Source organism: Vigna unguiculata, chromosome 2 (genome assembly GCF_037176805.1).
Source record: "Vigna unguiculata cultivar grain cowpea cultivar isolate G323 ecotype 2 chromosome 2, ASM3717680v1, whole genome shotgun sequence".
Lineage (NCBI taxonomy): Eukaryota > Viridiplantae > Streptophyta > Magnoliopsida > Fabales > Fabaceae > Vigna > Vigna unguiculata.
The window spans coordinates 7,662,261-7,682,232 of NC_140793.1; positions in this window are offsets into that span (position 1 = coordinate 7,662,261).

A 19,972-nucleotide genomic window follows, 5' to 3' on the forward strand; every position below is an offset into this window, starting at 1 on the left:
TTTAATTCTTGGGTTCTCGCAAAATTTCTTAAGTTGTACATGCATTTTTTTCATCTTCATTACATGTCTTCCTCTCGAGAAAAGAATCAATTATTTTGTTTTTTTGTGAGAAATTTTCTAATATAAATTTATCTCCTCTCACCTATTTAGAAAAAGATAAATTTATCATCATTGAATGGTACACGATAGAAAAATTTATCACATGCAAGAGGAAAATAGATTGCTTAAAAAGGGGTAGAAAATGAACTTATTCAAAATAAGATATTGATTGATCTAAAATGTTCCTTAACTCCTCAATTTCATCGTGGTGCAATTTTATTTTGGAAATGATGAGATTGAGAGTAAAAATTGAGATAGAATTTGAGATGTGAGAAAGAGATGGAAGTATGAAAGAGAGAAATGAAAGAAAAAAAAGGCTATGGATGAAGTTTTAAAAAAAATTAATAAAAATAATATAATAATATATGAATATAATTTTAAAATATATATGAAAAAAGGATAGGGGAGTCGTTGCTCCCCTATGTCATTAAGAAGGTCTAATAATGTTTGCATGCAATCTGGATAGAAATTGGAACAAGGGTTCATGGATTTTTAGCTTCAACGACACCAGCGAGAGAAAAGAGAGAGAGATCGTCGGATGGTGTTGGAGTCCCACAAAAAGGAGGAACAAAATGGAGTCCTAATATCATTCGAAGGAGGAGATGGAGATTCACCCAAGACTCAATATTGTTGCTCATCACAATCGTTCGTCCTCGTCGCTCGTTCGGGTAGCCATTGCAGTCTAAGGGTGCATGGTGGTCAAAAGGATGCTTGAGTGAATAAGAGGAGGAAGAACTGCTCCTCCACGCGTGAGTGATGAAGAAGAGAAGTTTCTCTTTTGGACCAATCAATTTTCAAAACGGGTAAGGGAAGCTAACCAATTATCTCTAATCTTATTTAATTACAATTGCATGAATTGAAATTATAAAGAATATTATTTGAATCTTGAGAAGAGATTGAATTGTGATTATGAGGATGAAATGGAGATGGGTAAAAACTATTTTTAAAAGTTTTATTTAATGGAGAAAAAATACATTGGTCATTGGTGAAATTGTTGGATGAAAAAGAGAAACTTGATAGTGTTTTAAGTTGTTGGTTGTATTTTAATTGTTATGTGATATCTGAATTGAGTGTTTTGTACAAGCATAAATGGTATTGAAAGGGTTGGGTTACGGTAAAATCTATTTCTCCATAAAAGTTGGATTTTATTGTTGGGTGTATTTGAATTGCTCTGTGATATATGAACTGATTTGAGATTGATTAGTTAAAGAAAAGATACCATTAGACCGTTTAAACCGTGAAAAGGAGAAAAGAACATTGTTCTGGTTTAAATTAATTAGTGTGTTAAAGTATGACTTAAAAGGTATTGAGAGGGTTAGGTTATGAGTTTATTGTTGTATCTATAAAGTTTGAGAGATTAGTTGATCATATGTAAGAGAAATTTTAGGTGGTATATGTTGTCACAATATCACGGTATATGAAAACATATTTCAATCCAATATTCAAGAGTGTATTTTAGAATGACTTGCTTTTATTATGCAGCACCCTTTTCTTAAATAGGCACCGTAGAATATCTTTACATTAATATCCAATAAAGGGGGAGGGATTATAGGAGATTTCCTATTTACATGGAGTAATTGAGAATCCCTAACAGCTAGGTATTACGTGTATAGAATAATCTATTAAAGACAGAATAAATTATATTTATACACACTAACATCCCCCCTCAAATTGATGCTGGTAAATCAACCAGCAACAATTTGCCAACAAGAAACTGATGGCGCTGTCGAGTCATAACTTTGGTAAAGATATCTGCAACTTGAAGATCAGTAGAGATGTAAGGAAGAGAGATGACATTGTTGGTCAAGGCCTCTCAAATATAATGACAATCCACTTCAATATGCTTGGTACGTTCATGGAACACTGGATTTGCAGCAATCTGAATAGCACTTGTATTGTCTGCATGAAGAGGTGTAGATGTAGGTTGGGAAAACCCAAGTTGGTCCAAAAGACTACGTAACCACACAACTTCAGCACAAGCAGCTGACATTGAACGATATTCAGCCTCAGTAGAAGATTTAGAAACACGATCTTGCTTCTTACATTTCTAAGATATTAAGGCATCATCAAGAAACATACACCAACCGGTAGTAGACCTACGAGTATCCGGACATCCTGCCCAATCAGCATCACTATATGCCATAAGCTGTAAAGATGAGGCTTTGGGAAAGAATAACCCACGTGTAGATGAACCTTTAAGATAGCGGATAATACGACGAACCGCAGCAAAATGAAGATGACGAGGAGAAGACATAAATTGGCTGACCTGGTGAACAGCATACGAAATGTCAGGTCTAGTAGTGGTGAGATAAATAAGACTTCCTACCAAACGCCGATAGAGAGTGGGATCAGGCAAGAGATCTCCTTCATATTTCCTGTATTTGACATTTACTTCCATAGGAGTATCAACTGAAGTAGTTCCAACTAAACCCGCCAATTTGATTAAATCTTGAATATACTTTTGTTGGTTTAAAAAGATGACATTGGATCGATGATGAACCTCCAATCCCAAAAAATATGTGAGTTGCCCAAGATCTTTCATGCGAAATGTTGCATGGAGCTCAATTTGCAACTTAGTAATTAACTCATGATCAGTTCCCGTAATAATGAGATCATCCACATAAACCAATAGGAGAACGATACCGACGGGAGACTTGTGAAAGAAAAGAGAATAGTCATATTGACTCTGCGTAAAGGAGAACTTAAGCAGAGTAGTACGAAACTTCTCAAACCAAGTCCGAGGAGCCTGTTTAAGCCCATACAAGGAATGTCGAAGTTTACAAACATCAGAAGAGGAAGAAGGAAGCATACCAGAAGGAAGTTTCATATAGATTTCTTCTTTGAGATCACTGTGAAGAAAAGCATTCTTCACATCCATTTGATGCAATGGCCAAGATTGAGAAGCAGTAATAGCAAGGATAGTCTGAATTGTAGTTATCTTAGCAACAAGAGCAAATGTCTCCTCATAATCAATCCCATACTCTTGTCTATTACCAAGAGTGACCAGTCGAGCTTTATAGCGATCTAAAGAGCCATCAGATCGAAGTTTGATAGAGAACACCCATTTACTTCCAATAGGTTTTACCGTGGGAGGACAAGACACAATATCCCATGTGTGATTTTCTTGAAGTGCTTGTAGTTCTTCTTGCATTGCCTTTTTCCAATAGTCATGTTCCATAGCCTGGGTAGAACTAGAAGGAATAGAAATAGACGGCAATGTAGTGGATAAAGAAATAGGTGTAAAGAAGCCATACCAATAAGGAGGTTTTGATGATCGAGTGGACCGACGAAGAGGTAGAACAAATGTGACAGGATTAAGTGTCGGCAGAGGGAGAGAATCAAGTGTCGGAGCAGAATCAGGAAGGGTACCAGAAAGAAGACGACGTCCTGTATACACCAAACCAGGCTTGAATCGTTTCATAGTGTGAGAAGAGTCTAAAAATTGTGGCATAAAGGAAAAAGATGAAGATGATGGTGCAACATAAGAGGGAAAGAAAAATTGATTTTCAAAGAAGACCGCATTCCTAGAAACTCTAATGCGACGAAGCTGCGGATCATAGCAAACATAACCTTTTTGATTAATAGCATAACCTAGAAAAGCACACTGAACAGATTAATTAGTGAGTTTGTGACGTTCATGAGGAGCAAGATGTACAAAACAAACACAACCAAAAGTACGAAGATTAAAGTAAGAAGGAGAATACCCAAACAACTTATAGAAAGGAGAAACATTATGGAGAGTAGGAGAAGGTAACCGATTTATTAAATGAACAGCAGTGGAGAGAGCTTCACACCAAAAACGAAGAGGAACAGATGATTCTAGCAAAAGAGTGCAAACAACATCAAGAAGATGACAATTCTTTCTTTCAGCAACACCATTTTGTTGTGGTGTGGAAGGACAAGAACGCTGAGATAGAATTCCCTCATTTTGAAGAAAACTTTGAAATGCGTTAGACATATATTCACCTCCAGAATCTGATCTTAAAATTTTTATGTGAGCAGAGAATTGAGTCTTAAGGAACGAAACAAAACGTTGAAAATCAGAGAAAACTTCTGCTTTAGACCGAAGAAAATATACCCAAGTAAATCGGTTGTAGTCATCTATGAACGTGACAAAATACTTATAACCTGCATGAGATACAATAGGAGAAATCCCCCAAACATCGCTATGAATAATGTCAAAACAATGATTTGCCCAAGATGCATTATGAGGAAATGGTAAAGTTTTACTTTTACCAAGTTTGCAGGTAGTACAATCAAATGAAATAGGGGAGTTTTTATTTCCCAAAGAACCAGATTTAAACAAGGTACTAAGTACATGAGAATTTGGATGGCCTAAACGATTATGCCACATTTTATTTAGTTGTCTATCATCAACACAAACTAGAGAAAAAACGGGACAATATGTGGAAGGTGAGATGCATAGCTGAAAGAGTCGTCCTACTTTAGGTCCCTTCAGAATGATCTTCCCTAACACTTGATCCTGCACAACACAACCAAAACGAGAAAATTGGACATTATAATCATGATCAACTAATTGGACAACGGATATGAGATTTGTGGAAAGATTAGGAGACACAAAGACATTAGGCAAAGAAGGAGAAATATCACCAATAGCACTAAAAGGTAAGGAGGTTCCATTAGCTGTGTAAATTTTTTGATTGCCATCATAAGGTTTCACATTGGATAGGGACACAACAGAATTTGTCATATGGTTAGACGCTCCAAAATCAAGATACCAAGGTTGAGAAGAAATAGGAGTATTACTTGAAAGACCAAGGGCAGAAGAGGCTGACACAATCATTTGTTGTACCATTTCTGGAGTAAGAGTGTTGGCAGGAGGTGTAGGAACAGAAGCTAGAGCAGGCAAAGCAGTAGAACTCGAAGCACCAATAGAGACATGATCAGCAGTGTCTTGTTTCTTTGCAGGGCGAATAGGACAAGCGTAGATAATATGCCCCCTTTTCTTGCAATAGTTACAAAATTTTTGTGAACAATCCTTTGCAAGATGACAAATCCCTTACAACTGTAGCATTGGACAAAACGCATATCTCTAGGCTTATTCTTTCCTTAGGCAGCGTAGGCCACACTAACTGGAGCAGAAGAATTCATATTTTGTTCCATAACTGTGTGCGTTTTGATTCGTTGTTCTTCTCGGAGAAGCTCACTCAAGCAAGCATCCAACGTAGGCACAGGGTCACGATTCATCAGATTGGATCGAGTAGCATCAAAATCAGATCGTAGCTTCATCAAAAATTAATCTCGCTTGCTAGTCTCGTGCACCGTTTGGACAGCTGATAGGGCTTCACCAGAAATACCCGCGTAAATAATATTTGAATATTCAGCCCAAAGATTTTGAAAACCAGAATAATATTCCTCAATCGATAGACTTCCTTGTGTGAAATTAGTCATCTCATACTCCAATTGAAACCTTCGAGCTGCATTGGCTTAATGATAAACCTTTTTCAAATAATCCCACATATCTTTAGCAGTGTTGTAAGGCCGAAGATTCAGGATAAAATGAGGCTCAACAGAGCTAAGAATCCAGGTCATGAGTTGGGCATCTTTTGTTTCCCACTTCGCCAAATATGCTTCAGCCGTCGGTGTGGGAACTTTGCCATCAATATGACCCCATAATTCTTTGCCTTTGACAAAGAGCTTAAAGTGGAACTCCCAAGCAGCATAATTCTTTCCCTTAAATCGAACCAGAAAAGTGTCGACTTTATCTGAGGCCATGATGAACAAGGATGCAGATAATGGGTTTTCGAAATCAAAACCAGAAAAGACAGGGGTGTGACGAACGTCAAACTAGAATGAATCGAAGAGCGTAAGTGAGCAACACCAAGAACGAACCGTGAATCAAAGTGAACACGATAATCACAGTGATACGAACGAGAACGAGATCCACGAACCACCACCGCCAGCGAACCGAAACGACGAAGAAGCTCAAAATCGCGAACAAGAATAGATTCACGAACCACCACTGCTCGCGAACCCAAACGACCAAGAAGCGAACAGGTTGAAGAACTCCCACCGATTGCGAACGTCAATCACAAGTTCGAAACCAGCGACTACGAACAGCGTGCAGAAAATGGATTCCGAACAGCGTGACGAAGATTGAGGCAGCGGAGCTCGATAATTGCGTATCGAAGAAGAAGACCAGGATGGCAGCAGAGCTCGATAACAGGTCGAAGAAGAAGCGGGATGGAAAACAGGAGTGACCCACGGTTCAGAGTATTAGCTCTGATACCATGTCATAATATCACGGTATATGAAAACATATTTTAGTCCAATACTCAAGAGTGTATTTTAGAATGACTTGCTTTTATTCTGCAGCACCCTTTTCTTAAATAGGCACTGTAGAATATCTTTACATTAATATTCAATAAAGGGGGAGGGATTATAGGAGATTTCCTATTTACATGAAGTAATTGAGAATCCCTAACAGCTAGGTATTACATGTATAGAATAATCTATTAAAGACAGAATAAATTATATTTATACACACTAACATATGTATGATTTTGTGAACTAAATTAAGGTGTTTTGACGTGTTAACTATAACGTCCTTATACATCTTAGTCATACCTGGATGTATGCTAAGACGACTTTTATGACCCTCTTTCAGCATCTGCTTCCTCAACCTCCAATTTCCCGGTACACAAACTTTATCTATGAATCATAGGATACCATCTGACTCTATCCTGTAATCCTTCCCTTTCTTAGTACCTAACCAGCTCACAAACTGTTGTAGCTCAACATCATTTTTTTGTTCATCTCGGATAGTCTCTAAGATGTTGTTGGTCAATGTCAGTGCATTGCACCTGATAGAATCTTCTCCCAACTGTATACCCAGATTCATATCCCTCAGCTTTTCAATCAATTCCAGCTCTTTCACCATCAATGCTGACATATGCATCCTCTTCCGACTCAAAGCATTTGCCACTATGTTTGCCTTACTAGGATGGTAAAGTAACTCGAAATCATAGTCCTTGAGATACTTCATCCATCGTCGCTGTCTCATATTTAACTCTTTTTTATTAAACAGGTATTTTAGGCTTTTATGATCACTGAAAACCTAAAACTAGGAGCCATACAAATAGTGTCTCCACCTCTTATGAGCAAACACTACAGCAGCCAACTCTAGATCATGGGTGGGGTAGTTCTTTTCTTAAGTCTCTTCTCTTGCATCAATACACACCCCAAACCCTGATAGAATGCATCATAATATACCTCAAACTTCTTACTAGTGTTTGGAATTAGCAAGTACTAGAGCTATAGTCAATCTCCTCTTCATCTCCTCAAAACATTCTTCGCATTTATCTGTCTAGGAGAAGGGTTGATCTTTTCTAGTGAGCTGTGTCAGAGGACTCACCATTTTAGAAAACCCTTCCACAAACCTCTTGTAGTACCCGGCCAAAACTAAGAAACTATGCACCTCAGTCACCGTCTGTGGCCTTTTCCACTTCAGCACTGTATCAATCTTGCTAGGATCTACTGCAATACTATGTGCAGAGATAAGATGCCCCAGAAATTGTACCTCTTCTAACCAGAACTCGCATTTAGACAGCTTGCCATAGAGCTGATATTCTCTGAGTACCTCCGATACAATTCTCAGATGTTCTACATGCTCCTCCTTATTCTTGGAGTAGATGAAGATGTCATCTATGAACACCACCACAAACCTATCCAAATAGGGGCAGAAAATTTGGTTCATGTAATCCATGAACACTACTGGAGCATTAGTCACTCCAAATGGCATCACTACATACTTGTAATACCCATATCTCGATCGGAATGTTGTCTTCTAGATGTCCTCTAGTTTGACTAAGATCTGATGGTATCCATACCTTAAGTCAATCTTAGATAACACACCTGACCCTCTTAGCTGATTTAGCAGATCATCGATCCTTGGTAGTGGGTACTTGTTCTTTATTGTCAATTTGTTCAACTGTCGATAATCCACACATAATCGAGAACTTATGTCCTTCTTTTTCACCAGTAGCACCGGAGCTCCCCATGGCGACGCGCTCGGTCTAATGAACTTCTTCTCTAGCAAATCCTCGAGCTGCTTTTTCAACTCTGCTAGCTTAGCAAATGCCATCTGGTAAGGTGCTGCCGACACTGGACCTGCCCAGGGATTAAATTAATGGAGAAATATATATCCCTACTGGGTGGTAACTCGGGTATCTCATTTGGAAATACGTTAGCATATTCATCTACTACTGGTATTCTACTGATCTGCTCTTCTGTGCTTTTCATTTCAGCTTGAGCCATTATCATAAAACAAGTAGCTTCTCCCTTCATATCTTTCACCGCCTCCTATGACGATATCAACTCTACCCCTTGTGTCTCTGGGAATACCACTCTACGTCGTCCACAGTCAATCACGACATGGTTGATAGACAGCCAGTCCATTTCCAATATTACTTCCAATCCCTCCAAAGGCAAACATATAAGATTCACCTTAAATCTTCGGCCCCCTACCTCCAGCGAGCATCCAAGACAGCAGAATTAGTTGAAATCTGTCCAGCTGTTGGTGTCGAGACTATTAACTCGTATCCCAGGTCACAAGTCGACAATCCCAGTTTCTGCACACAATCGTGCGATATGAAGGAGTGTGAAGCTCCTGAGTCAAACAGCACTAACACACTGTTACCAAACAATAAACAATAGTAGAGTATAAGGCTGCTTGACTGGGTGACTTCTGTACTGGTCATAGCAAAAACCCGGTTTGCTGTTCTAGGCCTCTTTATCGAGGATGGTTGAGGTCGTGCACCTGTAGTAGTCTTCTTATTAGGACACTAGTTAGCGAAATGCCTCGGCTGATCACAAGCATAGCACTTGTGAGTGCTAGTGTTGCCTCCTCCGCTGCCTGCGGGCTTCGTGCAGTTCCTCCTAAGGTGCTCCCCATCATAATTATAGCACTGTAGTTTTTGCGAGGATGATGCAGGTCTATTGTAAGGCTTTTTCTGATGTCTGCCTTCTGCATTGATCTTCAGGGTTCGATTGACCCTGCTGGGTCCCATCTCCAACTGCTCCACACTTTTGGCTTGCTCGACCAAAACAGGAAATTCCATGACTCTCAAAGGCACGATGAACCGTCTCAGCTCATGTTTTAAGCCGCCTTCAAATTTCCTACAACGCCACTTTTATTTGACTGCCTGCGAGTAGAACCTCGCACGATACTCGAATCTCTCCACATAGGCATGCACTGATAAGTTCCCCTATTGTAGAGTGAGGAACTCACCCTCGCGCTCATGTTTAGCGCTATTAGGAAAATACTTCTCCAAGAACCTCTTCTTGAAGTTGGCCCATGTCACCTCCTCCTCATGGGTCTGCATTTGTTGTTGCATCCCCATCCATCAGTACTTTGCATCGGTCACCAACAAGAAGGTGGCAAATGTAAGCTTCTAGGACTTTGTGCACTCAATCAATCGGAATATCTTCTCGCATTCTCGTAGCCATGAGTCTGCCTCGTCTAGGGTGGCTTTCCTAGTGAATTTTGCTGCCTTATCGCGCATAAAATCTTCCATTGTCACAGGTCTGGGAAGTGGAATCATGGCTCTCGGTTGCGCTGCAACAGGCTGCATCGCATCTACCATCCTGTGGATTGCATTAGCAATCTCGTCAGCCCTAGCAGTGTTCCTACGCCTCTGATTAGCCATCGCCTGTGCACGCCACATTTTTCAACTGTTAACATCAAACAGGTCAACTTAAAACTATACAAGCAATTCCTAACAATCAATGGCCAAAAACATATTCACATATATTACGCAGCAAGCTCACTCCCAAAATTCCCCAAATATTTTAAGACGTTTGTTGTGATACCAAATGTAACATCCCTAAAGGAAATTACTTATTTAAATAAAATAAATAAAAGTTGAGATTCAAAGATTGCAATATTATTATTCCCAAACCCGGGAAAATTTAAAATGTTATTCAACGCACCAAAAAAACTATGAAATAGTAGTAATAAAATTATTACAATTCCCAAAATCCAATACAATAGTAAAAGAAAAACATAGTAAAAATCCCTAGCTCAAGTCCCCAAGCTAGCCCTCTATTTGTCATCTATGCATCCACAACATCATCTGTATTATCATCTGCTCCTGTGTAAAGAATTACACGATCATCGCCAAGCACAAACAAAAATGGTGAGCTTATAAAATAAAAATAACATACAATATATCATAATAGAAGCAATACACCCATCTTATTCATCCTAGTTAGTTCTTGACCAAGACCTTATCCCCAAGGGTTTTCAACCTTCACAACACACAAATATTTAGCCTCGGATTCAGGATTTATGATGCTCACACGAACCTGCCCGCTCGTGGTCCTGCCTCTACGAATCTCCCCGCTCGTAGTCCTGCTCTACGAACCTCCCCACTCGTAGTCCTACTCTACGGACCTGCTGTAAGACCCGTAGAATTTAATTAATTAAATAAATAATTAATTAATAAATGTGGGTGGGAGAATTAATTATGACATTAAATTATGGGTGGTATGATGTGGAAAAGTACTAGCTCAAGTGGTTGAGAGTACTTTAATTGTGTGAGAGGACTTGGGTTCGAGTCCTATGTATGCCAATGTTGTGTTATTATTCGTTATTATTTTAATATATGTTAATCATGTTGTGAAATAATATGATAATTGGATGATGATAGTTAGCAAGAATTATGAATTGGCATGATGGTTTGGCATTGAGCTGGCATTTCATAGTTGTGGGTTCAACTCTGGGAGAACCCAAATTAAACATTCTTTTTGCTATTTTTGGCTTTGGCATGAAGGTGAAGGGTTACCGTAAACCCTAGAGAAAATAGCAGCCAAGGGTGGCTGTAAAAACACCCCATAATGGGGGATTGAATGGCCATTAACACTCAAATTAAGTGGCAGCTCGTTTTTAACTCTTCCCCTAGCCTTAAGTTTCCATTTAAAAGGAAAAGGTGAAGTTTTGTAAAGGGTTTGGCAATATTAGAGTTGGTACCAGAAACAAAGCACGAAAATTGCTAAGATTAATGAGTGGGAGTGAGTTTTGGGGCTGGTTGAGTGGAAGTCAAGGGGAAGATCATTGGTGATCGTTGGGAGCTCTCAAGCATTTCAATTTAAGCGAAGGAATTCCAGGTTAGGGGAGCTAGACTCCGTAATTTTATGCATATTGTTAATAATGTGTGATGTATGGTAAATTGGATGTCTGCACATTGTTAATTTCACGAAATTCTGCGTTTCTGGGATTTCTCCAAAAATCGCCTGGCGGGTGATGAACCACCGCCAGGCGACTCATGCATTTGTTCGTGTACTGGGTTCTTGGAAGAGGAACCGTCGGACGACACACTGCCGATCGTCAGGCGATGCATGGCGTCTTAACAAATTCTGGGTCTATTGATGAAGTGCCTGGCGGGACTGGTTGAACCGCCAGACGGCGCGAGGCAAACTGTCTCGTTCTGGATTTTCTGGAATTCTGGGTTGAATCTGATCGAGGAAAAGTCAATGGTAATTATTAAAGAGTAATGTTGATGACCAACGGTGGGTATAATCACGTAATTAAGGGCGTAATCGAATGGAACAGTGTACATGAGCTTTAGGGTTGAATGTGTGACATCTTTATCTGCGATTCGAAATGGGTTACCGTGAATTGGAGATAGGAATAGTTGACCAATGTAATTAAATGTTGAATGGTTCTGGTTGTGCTTGGGTTGGAATTGCGTGTAATGGGCATTCACAAAGAAGGAAAAGTGGTCAGATAAGGGTGCAGGAAAAATCTGGAAAAATGTCCAGATGGTAAGCACTGCCTAGCGGCACGGGGCTGGCCGCCAGGCACCAGCGCAGTGGCAGTGCTGCTGAATGTTGTAATGTTATGCGCTGAGGTTGGATTTTGTTTCCGTTTGAGTTGGGTTTAGTAGATAAGATTTTTGTGATATTTGTGGAAGTCCGATGATGGAGTTTTGTGTATGAAATAGAGGAGTGGGAACTACCTTAGGAGGTAGCGCTATTAGACCTCAGAGGTTTTTCCTATATTATGGCGTAATTGAGATTACAAGGGGGTCTCGAGGCTTGGGGCGCCTGGCGGCGGGGGCAGTCCCGCTAGGCAGTACCTACAGCGAGAAGGATTTTGAGGCACTGTGCGCCTGGCAGTACGCGACACCCGCCAGGCGGTCTAGGAGCTGGCAGCGCCTGGCGGCTTGTGTACCCCGCCAGGCGATTTGTACTGTTGCAGCTTGGAACTTTGAGTGCATATGTGTGATCTACAAGGCTTCTAGTGATACTTTAAAGGTGGGTTTGTTGGGTTCCCTGAGTTGTGGCTCGGAACATATCCCTTGAGTTGTGGCTCGGGATAGGGGTTAAGCACGTGGTATTCCTTGAGTTGTGGCTCGGAATAGCATCTCTTGAGTTGTGGCTCGGGATGGTGGATGAACACGAGAAACCCTTGAGTTGTGGCTCGGGTTGGTGAGTGTTGCCGGTGTGAGTGTGCTAGTTGTGGCCAGTACAGACGGGACCAGATAGATTGCCCTCCTCAGTAGTTGGCTGACGAGTTTGGTAGTCTTGGGACGATGCGAACTATGTTCGTATTTGGGAACTCCACCTGGCGTTATGGTGTATGATCCATAACATGGTTTCCTACACGTGTTCTATCGGTTGTGGCCGATAGGTATGGCAGCAAGTCATCTTGAAGTAATCACTAGAAGATGTAGAACACAAAAGTTATGGTTGATTATAAAACTTGGTACTTTAAGGATTGTTTGGGGATGATTAAATAATAAATGTGTTTTTATATGATTTATTGATTCTATCTATTTTATTTGTTAAGCTCACCCTATCTGCTTGTGATTGGCGATGATCGTGTATGCGGTACACGGGAGCAAATGTTGTTGATGCAGGTGGCGCAAGTGAAGCTTAGCTGTGGAGAGGGGATAGATGTGGGGAAAAGCTTTTATTATTTTCTTTGGTTTTTGAAATAAAATGTAAACCCTTACGTAATTTTCTTATATAATCTATGGTTTAGCGATTATGGACTTGAACAGTTATTGGTTATTAATAAAATTTAAATTTTCCCGCATTTTGGGAAAATGAGGTATTATTAACTACCGCGTATAATAAATTATTGTTGTTATTTATTTTTTAAATTCGTAATATCCTGACGGGATGTTACACCTGCCCGCCCGTAGTCCAACGCACGTGATCCACCAACTACGTACCTCCCCGCACACAGCATCTCTCAAGTGTGAGTACGGAACATACAAACCTACCTCGCTCATATCCCCACACAAGAGTAACTGGATATGAACTTCCCCGCTCATATCATCATGTGTTCACCACCATCCATGAACCTACCCGTTCATGGCACAACATCTCCTGATCCAAGCATAGCATCATTGCTTAAAACAACACACGCAAACCATTAACAGCAGCGTTATCGCCTGGCAAACCCTAAGCACCGCTAGGCTAAAACTGCACAGACCGCCTCGTAGTTCCCCCCTCCGCAAGGCACCAACCTCTCATAGACCCACTATTGCAGGGTCTATCGCCTGGCAGATCACACCTTACCGCTAGGCGCCACGTAGTGTAAAGACCCGTCATGTTAGTCCTATCGCCTGGCGCACATACCCGTGCCGCCATGTGCCATACCAGAAGCACACCTTTGCTGGTTTTGGCACCCAAATTGGTTTGTTCTACAATCTCATACTCATACTTGCTTATTAGAACCCAAGTCTAATTATCCCCATCTTAATTAGTTCAATTGTTTACAGCTCATATTCACAATTCACACATTTGATATGTGATTTATCAAACACTCTACCCTATAGCCATGACTTAGTCATCTCATAAAATAGATACTCTATGCCTTAATCTCGTCATCACACACATACTTCTGATATACTACAACAGCCCTACACCTTCCTCTCACCCGGCTTTAACTTATACATATACAACATCATGAATTTATATCTTAATCCACTATTTCGTATTCTTTTTGCAGTTTACAGTACATACTTAAGGCAACTACATACTTTTCCAGAAATTGCACTCTCAATTAGCATAAGTCATACCCTATTGCATTACTCTCCCTTCATACCTTCCAAATTACACATTTAAATATCCCTACCATCATATTCTTCTGCATTCCTCTATTCTCAATCCCCAAGGTTCAATGCCATATCCTCGTCCCCTTGAATCTATAAAAAAACACCATAAAACCCCAACCCTCGCGTCACGTTCAGCCACCACATGCCAAGGAAACTCGCGTTGTCGCTTGGCGGTAGATTACACACCATCAGGCAAGGTATCAAACCCTGGGAAAAATTCCCAGTTCCTCCTTTGTGCAAAAGCCCCCAAACGTCAACTACATTGCCTACTCATCCAATTATGTTGAATTCACACGCCATCCAGATAGTACAACACACAAGACATTCCTATGATTACAGCCAATGATACACTGAAATCAAGTTCCTAATACCTCTCTTCCAAGCTCCCTCATAATTCAATGATCACTCACTTACCTTTGCTCGAAAGATTCATCATAAACCCCAATTCCATTCAATTTATAGAATTTACATATTTACACAATATACAAGCATGAAATTCTAGAAGTCGCAAGGACTCCTACCCTAAACAACCTAAAACTTTTGCGAGCAGCGTCGCACCGCCTGGCGGATATTCATTGTCGCCAGGCGGTTCATACCAAAATCAAGAACTTTGTGCAAAAAGAGATGTGTCGCTTGGCGGCATAGTAGTGCTCGCCAGGCGATTTTTGGGTAGGAACCCAAAAACTAAAAAAATCAGCGTCGAAAAGAGTTGAATTATCATACTATTGATCATGGCAACACGCAATTCATCATACACGAATCAAAATAATTATAAACAGCTCCCCTTACCTGGAATCCTTGCTCCAATTGAGATCCTCACTCTTCTTTCACACCTTCTTCTAAAAAAACACAACACTTCTTCTCCTCTTTGCTTTCTCCATGAACCCGAACCTCTCCACTCTAACACCCAAAACTCTCTGCACTTTTCTAGGTTAATTTCTTCTCCTTCTCTCTTCTCTCCCAAGATTAATGCCCCCTTAATTAACCTTTAATCTACTAAAACGAATTTTAATTAAAAAGAATGGCTTAATGGTTATTCAATAACCATTACTTGGTGTCACCCAGCCCCCTAGGCTACCTCCCTTGGCAGCTAGGGCTACTCTGACTCTTCAATTCCATGCCAAAATAAAATTAGGCAAAAAGAAAGTTTAATTTCGTTCCCAACAAGGTTTGAACACATAACCCCTCAATTGCAAAGCCAATACACAACCAATTCAACCAATTCATATTTCATGATAATTTGTATAATTTTAGGATTACATTATCACTAACCACATTCAAATTTATCATTAAAATAATGCACAAATTAAAATACATACAATTGGCATACATAGGACTTAAACCCAAATCCTCACACACAACCAAGTACTCTTAACCACTTGAGCTAATACTTTTCCATGTCATAACAATCCGCATTAAATGCCTTAAAGGCTCCTACTACCCGCATTTATTAAATAATTATCTATTTAATTATTTAAATTTCTCGGGTCTTACATTAACTTCTGTCGTATTATATATATATGATATTACTATGTAGAACTTTAGTCTGCTTGTTTGAATAGGATTGATATTTGTTTGAATTTAAATTAAGAAGAACTCCAAGAACTATCAAACATATACAACTACTAGTCATTAAAGAAAAGAAGTACTTAAAGAGAAAAGGTGTTTAAGAGTTCTTAACGTGGATCTAACTGTTCAGTTATGTCCATTATACAAACACAAACACTCTCACACATAGAAGGATGTGAAGCTAAAGGAAAAAGTGAAAGAAAAAAAAAAGGAACCCATATGATACTAGGTTACCTATAGATATAACACAAAAATGGCTTCTTAGAAGATAATATAAACTACTCTAGCACTCTCCTTCAAGCTGGAGCATACAAATTATATTTTCAAGTTTGATTATCATAATTGTTTATCATTTGCTGAGTTTCACAAAACTTCAGTTCTTGGAGAAATTGTTTTATCTGCATCAGTTCACAAGTCAGTAATGCCATTACCCTATATTCAATTCATCTCATGACTCATGATGGTTCTAGCTCCAGTAAAGCTAATCCAGCAAAGAAAGATAAGAAGAATAAAGCCCCAATGAAAGTTAATGAGAGTAGGATCAAGAACGACCAAAAATGCTTCTTTTGCAAGAAGGTAGTCACTTCAAGAAGGATTTTCTGAAAAGAAAATCTTGATTTGAAAAGAAATGTACATTTTAAGTTTCAATAATTTTTGAAACAAATATTATTGAAGTACCTAATAATACTTGGTGGTTGTATTCTGGAGCTATCACTCATGTTTATAATATTATGTCTGGATTCCTTATAATTCAGCTCATAAAAGGAACTGGAAAGTATTTATATATGGGGAACAAAATGATGATGCGAATAGAAGGAGTAGGGACTTATAGATTGATTCTAAACACTCGTTATTGTCTTAATCTTGAAAAGTGTCTATATGTTTCTGGTTATGTTAGAAATTTGATTTATGTTGCAAAGTTGCATTATTTAGGCATTAATTTCAAGATTGAAAATGGTGTTTTCCATTTGTATACGCATACATACTATTATGATTCTAGTACTTTATGTGATGGTTTATACCGTTTGAATCTTCATGATAATTTTACTGATTCCCTTTTTAATGTTGAACATGTTTCTAATAGTAACTGTAATGTACAAAATGAAAATTTTGCTTTCTTATGGCATTAAAGATTAGGTCACATATCTAAAGAAAGGTTGATGAGGTTGGTGAAAAATGAAATCTTACCTCAATTGGATTTTGGTGACTTGATGTATGTGTGGATTGTATTAAAGGTAAACAAACAAAACACATAGCAAATAATTCTACCACAAGAAATAATAAACTCCTAAATTAATACACACTAATATTTGTGGTATGTTTAACATTCCATCTTGGAATGGTGAAAAGTATTTTATTTCTTTTATTGATGACTTCTCACATTATTGTTATATATATCTACTACACAAAAAGCCTCAATCAATGGATGTCCTTGATGTATTCATAAAGGAGGTTGAAAGGTAGATAGATAGAAAAGTAAAGGTAGTGAGGTCTGATGGAGGTGATGTGGTAAAATTGATGAGATTGGACAATGTTCAGGTTCATTTGCAAAGTTTCTTGAAAGTTAGGGTATTTTTGTACAATATACAATTTTTAGTACACTACAACAAAATGGTGTAGCATAAAGGAGGAATCGTACTCTCATGGATATGGTTAAGAGTATGTTGAGTCATAACAATGTTCCCAAAACTTAATGGATGTATTTATTAAAGACTATTGTTTATCTTCTTAACAAGGTTCCTAGTAAAGCAATTCCTAAGACTACTTTTGAACTGTGGACTGGAAGGAAACCTAATCTAAGACATCTTCATGTTTAGGGATGTTCGACAGAAGTAAGGATGTATAATCCACATGAAAAGAAGCTTGATGCAAGGACTATTACTGGTTACTTCATCGGCTATCCTCAAAAGTGAAAAGGATACATGTTTTATTATCCTAACCATAATACAAGAATAGTTGAGTCTGGTAATGGTAGGTTCATTGAGAATGGTTAATTCAGTGGGAGTGATAAATCACGTATAGTGGTCAATCAAGAGACTAATAGTAATGTTTCTACACCTGTCTTTTCTCAATTTGTTATCCCTTTTGTAGTATCACAATCACCCAACATGCAGAGACAACAAGTTGCTGTTCCAATACCACAAGATAAACATAATGATAATGAACCAATTTACAATGTGTAAGTTACTAACCACAAGAAGAAATGCTAAGAAGGGTTGTAAGGAAAAAGAAACCAACTATTTCAAGTGACTATGTGGTTTACTCTATTGAACATGAATATGACTTAAGCATTGATGAATACAAAATCTCATTTAAACAAGTCATGGAAAGTGATAATTCTAAAAAGTGGTCAATGCAATGAAAGAAGAGTTAAAACCAATGGATGACACTCAAGTTTGGGATTTAGTAAAATTGCCTAAAGGTTCTAAACAAATGGGTTGTAAATGGGTCTTTAAGACCAAATGTGACCCAGAAGGCAATATTTGCAAATATAAGGTCAGACTTGTTGCCAAAAGTTTTACTAAAAAAGATGACTTGATTACAAAGAGATTTTGTTTCCTGTTTCTAAGAAATACTCTTAGAGAATTATTTTGGCTGTGATGGCTCATTATGACTTAGAGCTTCACCAAATGGATGTAAAGACTGATTTTTTTAAACAGTGACTTAAAGGAAGAAGTATATATGTATCAACCTGAAGGGTTCATTTCCTCAGGAAAGGAAAATAGGGTGTGTAAATTAAAGAAATCTATATGGACTAAACTAAGCTTCTAGACAATGGTATAATAAGTTCAATGATACTATTATGTCATATGGTTTTCTAAAAAACATTGGTGACTGATGTAATTCTAGTCTTATATGTTGATCACATTTTACTTACTACTAACAGTTTGTTACATGAGGTAAAGAAGTTTCTCTTTAGTCACTTCGAAATGAAAGATATAAATGAAGCATCTTATGTGATAGGAATAGAAATATTTCGTGATAGATCACAATGACTATCAAGTTTGTCTCAAAATGCATATATTAATAAAGTGTTACAGAAATTCATAATGGATTAATACTTTGTTGGAATAGTTTTAATTCAGAAAGTGGATAAGTTTATTCAAATGGAATTTCCTAAGAATGATTTGAAATGAAAGGTCATGGAGTCAATTCCTTATGAACCAATGGTTGAAAGTTTGATGTATGCTCAAACTTGTACTCAACCATATTGTTAGCATAAGTGACCTTGGTTCACAGATTTGATGAAGCAAAGTGCATGAGATTATAAGAAGTTGATGAAGAATTGATGAAGATGCATTGATGATCAAGTTTCTTATTTGCTAAATCTGGAAATGAAGTGAAAATCATGAAGTTTATATGTTGTTTATATGTTGTATTATACTTGTAGACTATATGACATAGGTTAGATGTCCTTTTAGTCTTGGTATGCCCTTTTCAATTTGTTAAAAAGGTCTTTAATAGGTTAAAAGGCTTGTTGCATATAGTTTTGGTATGAATGTATTCAATTAGTTCAATTGTTATTCAATCGACTCGACTGATTCCACTTAAGTCAAGTGAAATCAACAAATTGTATAGACAAATCAACTTGTTGAATTCACTTACAAATAAGATATATAAGTTAGTTTTCAGATAAATGGGGTATGATTTTGAGTTTTTGAGCGTGAAAAACAATCATACACTTTTGGAAAACTCTCTCTCTGAATCACATAGTTGTAGCTGTAGATTGAAGATCTTAGTTGATCTTGGAGACATTTTTGCTTGGTTGAAGCTTGCAGAACACATGTTTGGTTAGCTACGGAAAGCCTCCATCAATTTTTGTTGTTCTTGTGTCTTTGTAGTGTTGCTAGTGTGATTCCAGGACTGTAAATGAGATTCTTATAGTGTTGGGGATAAGATTTTTGTGGGATTCAAAAATCTTAGTGTTTGTGATTTATTCAAAAATGCAATCTTGTGTGATTTTGTAAAACTTTTAGTAATCTAGATGTAACTCTGTGATTGAGTGAACCAATATAAAAATAAGTGTGTGATCTTCTCTCTCATCTTGCTCATCACTTAAATCTCAAGAAAACCAAGCAAATCAATCTTTGTTAGTTGTGCACATGTTTTTACATTGCCTGGTAGTGTAATCAAGTTATATATATTGATTAGGATGTATATTGATTAAGAAAGCATGTTGTTTGAGTGAGTTTCCTACATTTTGCATTTCTACATAA